Genomic DNA, 16518 nt, shown 5'->3' on the forward strand with positions numbered 1-16518 from the left:
GCCAGGACACGCGCGCGAGCTAGCCATATATTATTGCTAACACAGCTAATCAATTATTGGCTTCAGGATAGGTTGCGTGAAATTGAAAGCATCAAATTCTGTCGCACATGAGATACTGTCTTTCGATCCCTTTCTCTCCTAAATCACGGGGAAAGGCTGTGTTGCGTCTACTGCCACACAATCTAAAAAACATTAAATATTTTCATTTGTTCACATGTTCATAGTTACTTAAAAATTCGGACTTCATTTTTTTTTCCTTTAATTTTTTTTGTCTGTATTGGATTTTTGACATGACTAATTTAATTTAGTCGCTTTTATATACTAATGTATACATAAACATCATGCAATAAATGAGTGTGCACAGCAGCATAAACACATTATTTATGGCCTATAATTTAGAATTTAGTTAAACTAAAATGTATGTCAACCAGAAAATGCAAGTTGTCAAATATTTTTTTTTTTTTAAATACAACGCCAGAGATGAGTGATGCATCTTTAATGATTGACAGGTAATCTCATCCAATGAGCAACAAGCAGTGGCCTTAAATACCACGGGCAAGTCAAGTGGGAGTCAACATCTCATTACTCATCCGGTACTTTTTCAAAGCGATTCAACGACTAAAAAGCTCGAGGCCGTACATCATTTTGGTGGTATTCTTAAGAGTATTATTCAAGCTCGAAAGGTTCATCATCATGACTTGAATGTTTTGTCTGCAATGTGGAGACTCAGCTCGGCTACTGAGCTAAAGTTCCCAGACATGCATTTATACAGATAATGAGTGAGTGGAGCCGGACAGGGGACAATCAGTCTTCTGTGTGGGTGTGTGTGCACGATGGCTCAGTTGGTAGCATTTCGTTTTAGACCTTTAAGGATGGTTCATTTAGAAAAAGCATATGAAGCTGTTTCCCATTGGGAAGCATCTCCCTATTTGGAGGTTTTATGAGGGCAACTTAACAAGCCTTGCATTGGATTCATTAACCTGTGAAAATCTTTGGGGAAAATTGTTTGTTCTTTGTAGTGTGTGCTTGTGTGTCTGTTAGCTAGTAGTAAAAAAAAAAAATATCAGCCAAGAAGCCAGTTGGCTGGCCAGGCAGTGAGTGAGTCAGGCCCTGGGGCAGTCTGGGTAATTACTGGCGAGTCATGAAGGCCAAATGGAATGTTTACTCTAGCCCGGGGGTCGGCAGGCCCTTTGAGAGCGCTCTTCAAAAAGGCCTCGACGAGATTTGCAATGTGCCACTTTGCTGTTGCTGTCGCCCTAATTAGCTCAACCCCAAAGAAAAAAAAAAAGTCTTATGATACAGACGCTGTGATTCTGTAACGGGGATGTTGCTACCTCACCTCAAATATGGTGCAGTTGTAGCATAATAGGCTTTAAATTTTTTTTTTTTCCGAGGTCGGTCAACACTCAGGCCATAAAGAGCTTTGTTTGACAATCCCGCCTATGCTCGACGTAAACCTCACAAATCAACTCGCCGAGTATGATCTTTTAGCATAACTGTCAGCTGCCGAGGCTGCGGCTCAGCCCTGGGCGCTCAACCTTTAACCCCACAGGCCACAAAGTTCGCAGTGGTGAACCTCGCGGTCGTAAGAGCGGCCCTCCCGTGATTGGCTGAGAAGGACGGGACCGAGCCGGAGCCACATCAGCCTCTTCTGTTGGAGGTCCAGCTTTTTGTTGCTTGCATGGGAGTCTGAGGATGATGCAGATTCTGGTTCTAATCCGCTCTGGACATACACGTCCAATCTCTACGAGTGCCTGTCAGGTTCAGTTACGTTCATATAAAACAGGGGCTGGGACTTTTGATCGATTCTGGACCTCGGGTGGATGACCATCAAGATCCTCTCGTATCTCGTTCACACGGATGCATTCAATGCAATGTGGTTTTCGCTTCTCCATACAAGGCTCGCGGGCAAGCTGGAGCCGATCCCAGCTGTCTCCGGGTAGTAGGCGGGGCACACCCTGAACAGGTTGCCAGCCAATCGCAGGGCACACAAAGACAAACACACCGAGGGGCATGTGAGAGTGTTCAATCAATCTACCATGCATGTTTTTGGAATGCGGGAGGAATCCGGAGTACCCGCAGAAAACCCACGCAGGCACGAGGAGAACATGCAGACTCCGCACAGGAAAGCCGGAATCAAACCGGCACCTCTGTATTATGAGGCAGACATGCTAATCAGTCGTCCACCGTGCACGGCAGTCCTATCATCAAAGGCAATGGAGTCAATATTTGGACATCATGACTCGTTTGAAACTTAACATCAAATCAACTCAAACATCATTACATTCCATGATGTCTGCCGTCAACGAGGGTTAAGTCACCCCACCATCCCCCCCCCGCACGTCCAACGGGAGAGAAGACCGAAGATCCAGCGGGTGAAGGCGCACAGGGAAGCGGTGGTAGTAGATGGTCGCATCTCGTTGCGGGGATTTCTTGTGAAAGCTTCCCGTGTTGACTTTCCTGTGGCCCGAAATCCATGCGACAGAGATGGCTGGCCGGATAGCGGCGTGGCTTCCCACCACAACAAAGCGACCCCGGGCCTCCCGCTTGGAGGCCAATACTCTCGGCTGAAGCGACGCCAGCACATATCCGCTGGAAACGGAGCTGTGAATCATATCAGGATCATACAAGAGGAGAATGTTTTTCCTTCTCCATACGGAGCTTGTCAATGATCTGTGGCCCGAGTGACCGTTTTTAAAATGAGAAACAGACACTGGATTGGAAGCAAGAATAAATAATTTCCGCGTTGAGGCTTCCAGTAACCTGCCACTGGTGACTGGTCTTAGCCAGTGACAACATCATCGTCATCATCATGGGTGGTGCTGGAATCTCAGCATAGCCGTCAGGACAGCGTATCCGTCTGGTATGAGGTCATCAGTCCTATCCACGGTGCCATAGGGGCAACCCCCACCTTCATCGCCACGCCAACCATGCATGCACGCTGCTGGTAGGGAGATATGCGGAGCTTGTGTTACCCTTTTTATCCAATGCTGCAATCTCAGAAGTCACTTCTGGAACAAAAATGCTCCCAAACATGGGACGAGAGTGCTTTTTTTTTTTTCAAAGGTTATATCTTGATTGGGGATGAGTCCCGTAAAGTATCCAAAATGGAATAAACGTTGAGTTTTAAATGGGATTGGTGGACAGCTTGGGGACCAATTGTCTGCAATTCGAGTTGCAGCGGATTCAGGGCGTTTCCATCCGACAATTTTGTGACAGAAGGTAGAATAGATTTTAGACCAGGTAAAAGTAGGTCTAAGTTGTGGTGCTGGTGGTGGAATGCAATTTTAATTTTGGTGGATATGATAAAGGCTGGTTAGCACGATGGCCTCACAGTGCCGGTTTGATTCTGGCTCCAGCCTTCCTGTGTGGAGTTTGCATGTTCTCCCTGGGCCGGTTTTCTGCGGGTACTCCGGTTCCCTCCCACATTCCAAAAACATGCATGGTAGGTTGAGTGAACACTCTCAAATGCCCCTAGGTATGAGTGTGAGCGCGGACGGTGCCCTGCGATTGGCTGGCAACCAGTTCAGGGTTTCCCCCGCCTACAGCTGGGATAGGCTCCAGCGTACCCCTGACCCTCATGAGGAGAAGCATCTTAGAAAATGGATGGATTAAGGCCCGTCACACCCAAACGCAAACAATCTAGAAGTACTTCATTATAAATGTACTTTGCACACTTGAAGAGTGGATCCAGGAACGAAATCAGCTGCGTTCACTCCCACAATGGCGCAAACGCCCCTTTCTACCTGAGCCGTTCTATGAAAATAGATTAAGAAATAAAAAAAAAAGGGAAACTCCACACATGCACACACTGTTCAACTTCACTTTCCACTAGACTTGCATTGGCCACGAAATCGAGAGTTGTAAGAGTGCATGCGCATTACCCGACCTGTAATAAAGTAATTCTCAATTCGCTGTCAGTTGACGTCTTCATCAGCTTCGTGCATGAAACAGCCAAAGACAATGAAATGCATATTTAGCAATCGCATATCAAACATGCCAGCACACTGACAAGTGTAATCATAGACAGGTGTTGAGCCGAGTGCGATTCCAGTAAGACAGCTCCGCCATCTGCACACTCGGGATGTGCCGGAGCATGCCAGCTGTCGGCTGCCCACTCCAAGAATGCCCCCAAAGTGTCATATGCATTGGAGGGAAGCATCATCAAAGAAAGACGGACAGGATTTTTGGTTCGCTCATTGTATCGTTTTAGCCGTGAGGAGACGTGATTATGAAGGTGAGCTGCCGAATAAACGGAAGACCATTCAGGGTGCGTTCGGATCATGTCTGATCACTTCCTCACCTTCGGCATTTGAGTGTAATTACAGGCTTGGATATTTCCTGCTGAACTTTACAGTGCTAACAGAGTGATAAGGCCTTTTGTGGGAGGAAAAAAAAAACTGCGTCCATGATGGATTTGAAATGTTTAGTAAAGCTACGTTCTGTTTGCTTGTCCAGAAAACGACCGGTGCACACGTTCGGGTCGGTGCCTCGTTATTGCAGAATGCTCTGCTGTGCGGAACGAGTGGCCACAATCCAGGTGGGTGTAAAAGTCAAATGCTTGCACTTCTTCTTTTCTGGAATCCCGACACTTGAGAAAAGTTATTTTTTTTTTTTGGTGGGGAGTGGAATGAAAACAAGGTGGAATGAATGCACCGGCGTGTCCATGGTGTGCTGACGAGAGCCAGAGACCAGACCTAATCCGCACTGGTGGCGAGATGTAGTACAACGACACGTGTGTTCACGATCCGTAATTTATTTGATAGCAAATCAAACGGCTTCTTGTTCTAAAAATTTTTTTTTTCTGGCGAATGAAATTAAAATCCAAGCGGGAAAGCTATTCGGGTCCATGCTATACAGCCAACAATTATGTCACCGGAAACTGATTTGATTGTTTCAGGGAGGGTAAACATGAACAACACAAACATTTTACAATTGTGCTGCAACAGCGAGCTGGCTCGCAAGTCAACATCTGTTGTTGATAAACATTCCAGCAAGGTGATGTTCAGATGACGCATGGGGAAACTGAATCAACCATTTTTGTTCTTCAAGCTTGTGTTCATATTCATACTAAAGCGACAAACTGACATGATGCGTCAAAGCGCAAGTGAACTGACATATTGCCCGGAGAACTGATTTAATTGAGGGCAAACTTCTCCAATTAGTGGTGCCGGGACTCAAAACAATCATAACCCAAATTATATTTGTGAAATAACGGATAAAGAGTCTATGCCTCTTAGTATTATTATACTGTCTGTCTACATGTTTTGCACCACCATTTGGATTAACATATCCATTGCGTGAAGGGTTACAACATCGTACGCATGCAATTCATTAGCCCGTCTATGGCAATTCACGATTTTGTGTTTAGTTAGCGTACTTTAAGGCAGGGTGGTGTCTTCAGCAAGTTCACAGTTTATTACCAGTTTATAACTGTTTCCTTTGGCTTCCTGGTTATTTTGGCTTTAAATCCACTGTGAATACTATTTATTTTCACGGTGTAAATTTGAATTATTTCAGCTCATCCTATATTTTCTTTTTTCTTTTTTTTATAAAGATAAAGATGTCCTTTATTAGTCCCACAATGGGGAAATTTGAGGTGTTACAGCAGCAAAGATAAAGATATTGAACGTCACGTCCTCGTTGATGCTGATTTTTGCGCCTATAGAACGAGAATGCAAATCTGCCGACCTGATTATAGATAAGAAGATATAAGATTGGTCCACTGTAACATTATTTGGTCGATATTTTTGTATTAACCATTACATGTGTTTATATTACTTAATATGAAGCTTGTTTAAAGAGCTTAAAAAATAAGAAGATGGCGAAAAAGTTTCTATATCGCCGATTTAACTTAAAACAGCTGTGTTTTTTTTTTGTCTTCAATTTTATTTGTCAGTAATGGCAATAAACATCTTGAAGCCTCTTTTTTTGAAGAATTGTTCACCGACTGTGGTCTAGTCAGGCCACGACAGCCGATGACGACAAAGAATTTTTAATAACGGTACGGCTTGTGAAACTTGCGACTTCAAAGAAGCATTGTAACTCTTTTCATTTGCTTCGTCTTTTTGACAGCATACGCCTGCTAGGAGAATCCAAAACGCAGTGCTTCGTGACTGGATCTTGCAAGGCCCGGGGAGCAGCGAAAGCCATAAAAACCCTTTGCCTCAAGTCAACCAAAGAAGTCGGTGCGCTTCACGATTTATTCCGATAAGAGTTTCAGTTTGAGCAACGGATTCTTGAGCAGACGTGCAGCTGTCTCCTAGAGGACTCTCACAATAAAGCGGCGACATCTTTGCCTTCATATAAAAATAACACAGCCCCATTTCCATCATGGAGCACTTCATTAAAAAAAAAAAAAAAAAAAAGCTTCCCTCACACGGGTACTTTGGGAATTCCGGTCTTCGTCGTGACCCAAATAGAAGACCACACCTACACGGAGGGAAACATGAGCTCTTCGAGAGTGGACGAAGGAAAGTATATTCCTCAAAGTGAAACCATATGAGGCCACTTTTTTTCCTTTGCGATGTTTGCATGCTGCAGCCTCGCCGCTCCGAAGCAAAGGTGACGGCAACCCAGACATGAGCGTTTATTTGTGTTTTATCACACTTTTTAGCCAGGCTGCTCCTTCAACTTCTTCATCTTTGGCGGCATTAAATGCACCCCCCACATGCCTGCCCGAGGACAGATTGGATTCAGATGACATTTTTGCGCCGTTCAGAAACGGAGGCTGTTTACATATTTGACAAAGACGCTGAAAGTTGGTTGTCAAGTACTATGATGGGGCAAAGCCACCGTTTTTTTTTTTTTGCTTTGACGTGCATAAAAATGTGGCAGGATTTCTAAAGGAGCAGTACAACAAATGACATGTGTGAGACTTAATGTAGATCGCAAACCTACATGACCCTACCGTGAATGTAAAATACACGGAAGACCCTGATAAAGGAACCTTTGTTTCTAAATATGTATATTTAATAATATATATATTTCAACATTTGAAGAGAGAATATTATCTTTCGAAATCGCACTTTTGAAAAATATCCTCACGTGTTTTATGGTTCTGTTTAATATATGAATTCCAAATTTTGCGCTTCAATCTGCGACGGTACGATCAATCGTCTGTCATCTTTCATGGTTTGTCAGGCTGATATAACAACAATAACATATGTCATATGTAGATAATAAATAAAATATCCCCGTGAACATTGGTGCATTCGTTCGAGTCGATGCTGTTAGCTAGCCCATCGATGCGTTTTGCATTGTCCGTTTGCGCTAAGCTAGCGGGAGAAAAAAAACAACTTGTGTGGTTGTTTCACAGGAGCGTGGCGAAGGCATTTGCTTCACACAAGATGCGGCGGTGTGGACACAGCTGGTGGACTGAAGAATCGCGCATCACCAGTCCAGCCGACTCCCGCATAAAAACAAAACACCCGAGTCTTCATTTGAATCCAGAACATCAGGATTGTTCTGATTTATTACAAAGAATCACTTCTTTTTACCCACTAAAGTGATGAAGATCAGTCCAATTCAAGCTCGCACTTCTGAATAGCCGCAACTGTTTGAGGTTTTGGAGCATTTCAGGGTTATTACAGCTGCGGTTTTGCTGGTGTAAATCCTCTCCCCTCCCGCCCACGCCAGGGGCGAAATGTCTCGCCTTTCCCACTCGGTCAGATGCCAGCGAATGTGACAGAACGGGGAAGTGAGTCACTTTTCTCATGACACCACTTGATCGCGCTCATCATCACTTGTCTCATTCGTCGGCGACGTCTGCTCATCACTGTCCCGTGGTGTCGGCGTTATTATCTCTGACAAGGAGGTGGTGTTTTCAACACAGCTTTGGTTTGTTTCTTAGTTGGCAGGCATATGCAAAAAAAAAAAAAAAAAAAGAAATTCGACAAGCGACAGTGTCCAAAAGAAGTAATTATATTTTGGTTTTGTAATCAGGTGTAAACTTTAATGTGAACATTCTAGCGTTTGTACAAGAAGGGTAAAGTTCACTTTGGTGCTAATCCATCATATGGTTGTCCGGTCTTGGCAAAGGTCAGATTTCTGTCGTTCAAGTCTGCTTTTTTTTCTACACTGGCATCCCAGAGAAAGTTAAATTTAGTAAAAAATTAAAACTATGTCATAATGGCCTATATTAACAGTCTAACTATACCACAAACTATGATTGCAAAACACTTTGACTCATTCACTACCAGCCGAGTTTTAAGAAAAAAAAAAAAGGGATCTTTGACGTCTTTAGCCGTCAATGGCAGTGAATGCGTTAATATCATTTCAAACAAATTTCCTGCAAAGATAGCAATCATCAAGCAATGACGAGGCCTCTGTCGGTTGTTCGCTGGAGCTTTTTTACTCCTTCAATGGCATCCATTAAAAAAATAAAAAATAAAATACAGCATCCTGATTGATCTTCCAAGGCGTACAGATTCGTTCTCTACCTTATTCCATTTTTTTTTTTTTAATTAATCAGCAATCTGGGTTGGTTTCACCCAAATCACCTGTTTTTTGCAGGATGCGTAAATTTGTGTGCATTCAATTCAAATGGAATCTTTAGTAATATTATTTAGATTTTACCATTTATTTTGCTACGAGAGGCGTCAAACCTCGTATTCGAATTAAAGCTCCACACAAAAAAAAAAAAAAAACACTTGCCAGGATTTGAAAATGATTTGTGATTTCATTCCTTTAGTTATACTTTTAGATTTGATTTCCACAGCACTGCGGCTCACATTTCTGTTGAGAGTCATTGGCCGGCTTTTCATTTTCTGTTCACGTTACATGTCAATCATCAAACGCAGTAGCATTGATTAGTCTCCGCATCATGTAAATTGTTTTTCGGTCTTTCTGGGGCTAAATTATACAAATGCGGTCTTAACAATCAAGATGACTTGGCCAAAAAGCATCCTGTGTGGCAGCCTTTCAGAAACCACTCACTAGTTATCCTGGAAAAGAAACAAAAAATAGTTTGGTGGTTTACATTGCACCTTCAGGGACGGAGATGTCGTCCATTTTCTCGCAGAGAATATGCACGTATATCGTGTATAAGTGTAGCTGGAACCAAGGAGCCAAAACAACGACAAAAAAGATTTGAGGCCTGCAAAGCATAAACAGAGGCGAGAGGAGCTGCGCAGTCTGTTTGGGTTTGTCGCTACCACTATTTGATGCAATGAGCTGGCACCCACGCAATGTTCCTTGGCACCAGATGTCTCCGGTGATGATTTCACTCTATAAACCAAAAGAGAGCAGAACAAAGTCCCGGCAAGTCTTTGGAGTTGCGAGTCTTCAGAAAGGCGCTTTGAAAGATGAGACTAAAAATAAGAATACTCTTTTTATTTGGATTTATTTTTAAAATCAATACAGATAGTTTTGGGGATTACGTATCATTTTTATCTGTCTCCTGAAATGAACCATAACCTAGCGCAGCGGTGTTTAACTCATTTTTGAGGACGGGCCACATCGTAGTTCTGGTTTCCCTCAGAGGGCCGGAATGACTAAATTACGTTATCACATACACACGACAAATTGATGGAAAGCCAGGCAGTAATTGTTTGTTCAGCAATTATTCAATTAATTCTAAAAGGGGAGGATAAACGGCAATATCTCAATGTTATTAAAAGTGAAGAAAATGTGCTAGAAATAGGAAGTTAATGCTGATGATTTGCCCTTCGCGGGCCACATAAAATGAGGTGGCGGACCAGATCTAGCCCCCGAGCCTTGAGTTTAACACCTGCGACCGAGAGCAACCTTGACTATAAAAGAGCCGACGATAAACAATATATTATCTTTATCGTCATCTAATCTGCTACATTGTCCATCTCGGTGGCTTTTTCAATGCCATCGCGGAAAGGGTCGTTTGTCTCGACCCAGGCGTGACTGCGCAAACTGAGAGCACTTAATGGAAGCCGTCAGAGCATCTTTTCAAATCTCACACTATCCCGACGGTGACAGTTTATATCCGCAATGACAGACCCGCCTTCGACATTCCGCCCGTCACCTCGCAGGCCTCGTGTGCATCATCCACTCCTGAGTGGCTCCAATGGCCAAAAATGCAGTAAGGAGGAAAGGGGGCAGGGGGGGGGGGGAGGCGCTTGCATGCGGCTGTTGGCCGGATCACTCCACACTGCGCTGATTGTGCAGGAGACAGTGAAGTAGTGTCGGGTTCAACTGATGGACAAGCACTCGACAGCGCTGTTTTGTTGCCTTGTCAGCTCGCTAAGACTTTTACTTAAGTGCGTTCGCCAAGTGACCTCGGCCTCTTTTGAGTGACTCAAAACCTGCGGGTTTGCAATGCCGTGTCAAGGATGCCCGTTTCATTGATAACCGCGGTCAGGACTTTCAAGGCCTTCTCTGTTGCGCTCGCAAATAACACGTTGAGTTAAATTTCTGTTGAATCTTATTCTGCAGAAACTGGGACAGCGATCGATCTTCTTATCTGTGTATAAAAATGGTCAAAGCTGAAGTTGCCTTTCCAAACAGATTTGCATCAAGGACCCTGATATCATCTCAATAAAAAAAATAAAAAAATTCATCTCCATGTTGGCGCACTTGGAACCATTTTTAAAATGACTCATAAATATTGGAATAATGTTTGTCTGCCGGCGGCGTCACAGCAAGCTGACACCAAATGGCCCGATGTGACCCTTGACCTCTTTGAGTGTGCCTTTGTGTGCGTGCGTAACATCACCTCCTTCTGGGTTTAAGTTGTGTTTTTGACTTTGTTCAGTGCCAGGTCAAAGGTCATGGGATTTTAGGGTCAAGGTTAGAATGTGTGTGTGTGTGTGTGTTATTTGAACATTCACACACACAGAGACACGCAACACATGGACAACTTCAAGGTAATGACGTTTCTTTGGATTTCAGTGTCACGTTATCAGTCCAAGCAGCGCGGTGACCTAGTGTTTAGCACGTCTGCCTCACAGTTTGGAGAATCGGGGGTTTGACTTTTGACCTGGCCTCGCCTGTGCATTGTTTCAGAAAGTGAGTTTATTAAGAATCTTTGGTTTATCGCTGTATTAATTTCTGCCGTCACCCTGTTGAGGAAAAGCGCTTGAAAAGACGGATGGAGAATTTTGAGTAGTTCAGATGTGAGATTTTCAAAAAGCAGAATTACTTAATTTTTTTTATGCTGATGCTTTTAATGATCACACTGAACAAAAGGCGCTTTTGGGAAATGATAATGTCATGATGTGGAAATCAGCATCGACGCTATTTGCTCTCGCATTTTTTCCCTCGTGTGGTATAGATAATCATTTTAAACTTTAAAATTCATAAATGACGCCAAATTACACACACACATGAAAAGAGGCAATGATTGACAAGCGAAAAAGTGTCTCATCTTGCCAACACAATTTTTATGGACCAGCCCTGTCGCCTGTTAATGCTTTTCTTAAAAATCACACTTCTCACCATCAGTGTTGCTGGTTGTCAAAAGTAGGACACTACATTCTTGTGGTGGAGCATCGGAGAAGCCGTCAATGACGGAAAGTCATAAAAATAACACTCTGCGTTCTCGTAAAAAAAAAAAAAAGAATTTTTTTTTGCAAAAGTGTGTATCCTCGTGAACATATTTGTATTTTATTGGTCCCAGACATGACCTCAAAAATATTTACTCACTAGAGCCCCCAGAAAAGCTTGATTAAATAAATAAATAAAAATAAATAAATAAATAAAAATACATTAATAAATAAAATAAAATAAAAAGAAAAAAGACCCTGACCTGGTGTTTTATTGATCCGCACAATATTAGGTCAGTAGAACAGGACAGCACAGGACAATACAAATAGTTACAAGATAAATGTTTTCGTCATCATAACTCTGGTTTGCAATGCTTTCTGGGTAATTTAGCGTGCTGCATTAGCTGAAAGAAACTCTTTCTTGAGATCCATGCACCCACAAATGAGCATTTAATATCCTTCTGCAACATACTTTCCAGTCGCCTTCACGATACGGTATTTAATGGCACCAACGATCCAGAATGTACACACTTCCATGTTTAACTGGGTCTTGTTTCCATCTGTCTGCAACTCATGTTCATATTTAATATCTCACTTTTACAATTACTCGCTGTGACATTGTTGCGATACCGCAAGTGCAAACATCTGCGACTAAAAGTGAGCGTACTAAGTCGCCGCCGCCGGCACAGGCTTGTGTTTGTATCATCCGCAGCAGCATTCAAAGCGTGGAAAAAAAAAAAAGGGCCGCCTGGACCACAGTGACACCAGTTTCGCATTAGGGCCGCAGAGCCCAACGGGCAAGTCACACATGCACGGCCCTCATCCTGGCTTAGTTAGTGCTTGCTCGGTGAAATAAAACAAAAGCAAACAGCGAGGGATGGGCGCGCTGATAACGATCTGGCAGTGGCAGCATTTCCACAGGACACGGCTTGGTAGAAGGGGTGGGGGTTTAAAAAAAAACAAAGTTTCCAACAAGTGGTACAGTTCAGATTGGGCTAGCCTTGATCTGGTGTGTGTTTCCATCACTAACATATGAACGTTCATTTTTTTTTTTCCAACCTTCAAAAGAAGCTTTGTGAACGTTTTTTTTTATAAAAGAAAGGATTAAAAATGATATTTGCATCACCCGCCCTCTTGGTAATCGTGTGTTTTTTGGAATCTTGTCTTCCACTCGAGGACGCGTGGGAAATGTTGTAATTGGCTGAAAAAATATCAACGATGTCCTGGATTCATCGACTTTAACTCATTCGCCATGAACAGAGTTTAAATAAATGGATCTTTGACGTCTTTTATCGCCAATGGTAGTAAATGAGTTCATCACATTATAGTAGACCATAAATAAATAATCGAATTAATTGTTCACCCTCTCGAGGACGCTGCTATTCGCGGTGTTGTGGTTTCGTATTTTGATTTCTTCCAACGGCACATTCGGTACAGTAAGATTTTAGTCACCTGTGAGAGGATTGTACTTTTCCCAAACATGCCAACGAAAACGCAATCACCTTTCCACATCGCAGGTGCGGAAAGAAGTACTCTGGCACGGACCCAAGTTGATGGTCCCGAAGAACACGACCCGGCATGGAAAGACACCTTTCGACGGGGCACATTCCAAAATTGCACTCTTACGGCAGTCAAGTGCTGATACGACAAAAAAAAAAAAAGGAAGGAAATGTGTTTATGGTGGCTATTTTAAGCCTTTAGCAGGTCTTTAAAAAAAATAAAAAGTGTGGCCCAGGAGCGCGGCTGACCTCATTTTTATTAATTTGGCTTTTGATAGCTTTTCATTGCAGCAGTGTTACAGCTCGGTATTTTTTAAAGCAGCCAAGGATTGGAGTTGAACATGTGCAGCCACCGCCACGAGGGACTCGATTCGGTAGGTTGACCCTTTTGCAAATGCATCCCATCGCCATGGAAAACGGAGGATGATCCTGAAAAAGGGATTATCTACATTGCAGGCAAGGAATTTATAGAAATGGCTCACAGGCAGCCTCTCGGAACTGCTGCCGCACGACAGGATGCGTTGAAATGAAATCAGAGATTTGTTTCTAAATATATTCTGAAGTTTTTGAAGGTCATTTCTGAAAATATGTGCAGAAGGTTGAGAACTACGTGGTACTCAGTTGTGGAGATGCTATCACTTTTGCATTTCAGGGTGTGGGCGGGGCTAAAATGGGGCCACTTGGGCATTAGTTGCTCGGATTCATTTATTCATACATTTGACATTTTAATAGTCTTCTCGCGTACCATCTTTAGAGTGCCTCATTGTTGTCCACGAGTGTGATCTCATCACACAGAATTGTAGTCTTTTAAAGTCCGACTGGGCAGCCATTTTGTGGACAAGGGCATCGGGCTGACGAGGCTGCTTTAGAGCGCCTCGTTGTTGCGGCATGGAAAAGCCCCGCCGAGACACTGCGACAATATTCCAGTCACCAGTGGTTTCAAGTGGATATATATGTTGGATTCCTCACCTCCAACCTGTTATGTGTAGATAAAAGAATTTCCTCCGCAAGGTGTGCAGGCACTCACTTAGAGATAGAGTGAGAAGCTTAGTCAGAACCAAGAGTCGAGCCGCTGCTTCTCCACGTTGAGAGGAGCCAGCTGAAGTGGCTCGGGCATCTGATAAGTATGCCTCCCGGACATCACCCTGGTGAGGTGTTCAGGGCATATCCCACCAGTAGGAGCCCCCCGGGGATGACCAAGGACACACTGGTCTGGGAATGCCGAGCAATTCCCCCGCATGAGCTGGGCGAAGTGGCTAGGAAGAGGGAAGTCTGGGCTTCCCTGCGAAGCGGTAGAAAATGGATTGGTGGATAAGAAAGATGTTCGATGAAGGATTTCTTTTTCCAGGTAGTGGAATTTGATTGACAGTTGACAGCTGAGTAGGGCGTGGTTTCACCGCATTTTGTGGACTTGCCCAAGCATTTCGGAGCAGATTCTTTCCATGGGATGATTTTTGAAGATTTTGGAGCCCCGTTTGCACTTCACGTTACAGCGACTTAACGTTAGGAGTGGTTTCATTTGAAAGTACAGGGTGTCAATCGAATAAGGCTCATGACTGGTTAAGACAGATGATGTAAGAAGTGGTCAGGTTTTGCCTCGTCTCAGGTTAACGCTCAGAATCTTGACAGTCGTGCAGATTGTCTGCTCTTTGCTGTCTCAAAGGGAACAGAAAACTGGCTGCGGGAATGTTGCCTGTCAAAATGAAGCTGGGAAGTAGCAGCAGACCGTGAAATTTTCAAGATTTGACGATTCATCTGACGTTATGATTTAGACTTTCGAGAGTGAGTTGGATTTAGGTCATCCAGATGGAGAAAGATGGTAGACTTTAGAAAAGGGGGAGATTGTCCACTGGACTCCAGTGTGCTTGGTGGCATGGCTTCATGTTTGTCTTTCCCCCAGCGCTCCTGGTTCCCCTGCCAGGAAGCCAACAAGCCTCCGCAGGTCACAGCAAACTCAGAACTGGGAGAGCATTGTATGCTGTCAAGCCCTCACAGTTTCCTGTCTGCATTTATACGTTTCCAAGTGAAATGACTCGATGTGAAGCCCCACAAATTGGCGTAAACTTGAAAGTCTTGTCAAACAGAAGCAGGACAACCTTTGTCTGGTTTTAATGGCACTGCGGTGAACTTGGACTGTAAATATATTAAAAATGTCAAAACCTGGATGAGACATAAATCTTAAAGTCTGAGTTTCGGAGTCATTTTACACTCAATGACATTTTGTTAGGCTTGTGTCTTGGGGTGGTTTTGTTTTTTTGGATGGCAAGTCATCAAACTTTCCCGTGGCAAAAAAAATGAAATTATTTGCAATGTAGGGTCACAAAGGTTCAAATTTGGGAGCGATTGGATAAAATAACAATTGCACTTTTAACAATGGCGGGCCGTGCATTTCACACGTAGACCTTCGGTGAAGTCCGCCTTTGTCCCACTTGCTGGCGAGTGAAACTGGTTTTGGAGGTTGAATTTGCGAAAATTTCAGCCGCTCTCTTTGGGTGTCACACATGGTTTATACATTAAACCAAAATGATCACAGCAGCTTGAGTTTTCGAATAAGGAATTTCTCAGGCCCAAGAGTAACAATAACAATATTTTGGAGCGTCTTAGCAGCATGTGCACCGACCCCTAATAAAACCTCAGAGGAAGCGATATGAAAACAGCCAAATCGAAGGGTGGAACTTGCGTTTGAATATTTTCTCTTTCATAAAAATCATTCGGGGGGGGAAACGTCTAAGCTATTATTACAGCTGGAGCTGTAAACTGACATTTATTTGGAAGAACGGCAAGAATGACGATCCTTCGCGTGAAAATGCACAGGACGTGCTATTTGCCACTCCTCCCAACGAGCATGTTCCAGTTTATCCAACGCCTTCCTGTGGTCCATTAGCAACTAATGATTATACACATAAGCTCACGGCAAAGACAAGCAGATATGATAATGAGAGCGATGAGCAGTTGGGAACAATTCGGCAATTAGCACTGCTGGACGCGAACAAAAGCCTCCTCTTGTTTCGGAGGTCTTTTGTAGTTATTTCAGGAGCGCTACAGCACGAGGCAGGCAGCGGATACGAGGGGCTATCAGATATAATGAGCTGGTATTCACACAATGCCTGCCTGACACGCAAGCCAAACTCGCAGCATGCCGATACGGCTTTGTGCTGTTTCAGCGGACTTGGCGATCTCGCTACATTTAAAAAAAAAAAAAAAAATTTCAAGTGGTATCAAGATCAGCGTGTGATCGGAGGCAGATTGGATAATAACGTCAGGTCAGGCAGGAAAAATACAAGGTGGATGATTTGAACACCAGTCGGTGTTATAGTTTGGGGAAGACCTGAACCAGGAGGTGTTCAATCCTGTTCCTCGAGGGCTTCTGTTTGACCTGTTTTCCATCTTTCCTTGTTGCAACACACTTGATTCAAATGATCAGGATCATTATCTAACTTCTGTAGACCTTGCTGATTATCTGATGATTTGAATCAGGTGGAGAAAAGGCAGGACAGGGGCCCTCGAGGAACAGGATTGAACACCCCTGACCTAAACCATCTTCAATAATCACGGCAAACTCC

At 43.5% G+C, this 16518-nt stretch overlaps 1 long non-coding RNA gene across 1 annotated transcript; it reads left to right on the forward strand.

Annotated features, from left to right (window-relative positions):
* Positions 1-4092: 4092 nt before the first annotated feature.
* On the forward strand, positions 4093-6770 carry LOC148315868 (uncharacterized). Its single transcript, XR_015840521.1, has 3 exons — positions 4093-4237; positions 4459-4540; positions 6076-6770. It is a non-coding gene; the product is annotated as an uncharacterized LOC148315868 (long non-coding RNA).
* Positions 6771-16518: the final 9748 nt, after the last annotated feature.

The sequence above is a fragment of the Idiotropiscis lumnitzeri genome, unplaced genomic scaffold (assembly GCF_059441095.1).
Source record: "Idiotropiscis lumnitzeri isolate Australia: NSW breed Sydney's pygmy pipehorse unplaced genomic scaffold, RoL_Ilum_1.0 HiC_scaffold_35, whole genome shotgun sequence".
NCBI classification, from domain to species: Eukaryota; Metazoa; Chordata; class Actinopteri; order Syngnathiformes; family Syngnathidae; genus Idiotropiscis; species Idiotropiscis lumnitzeri.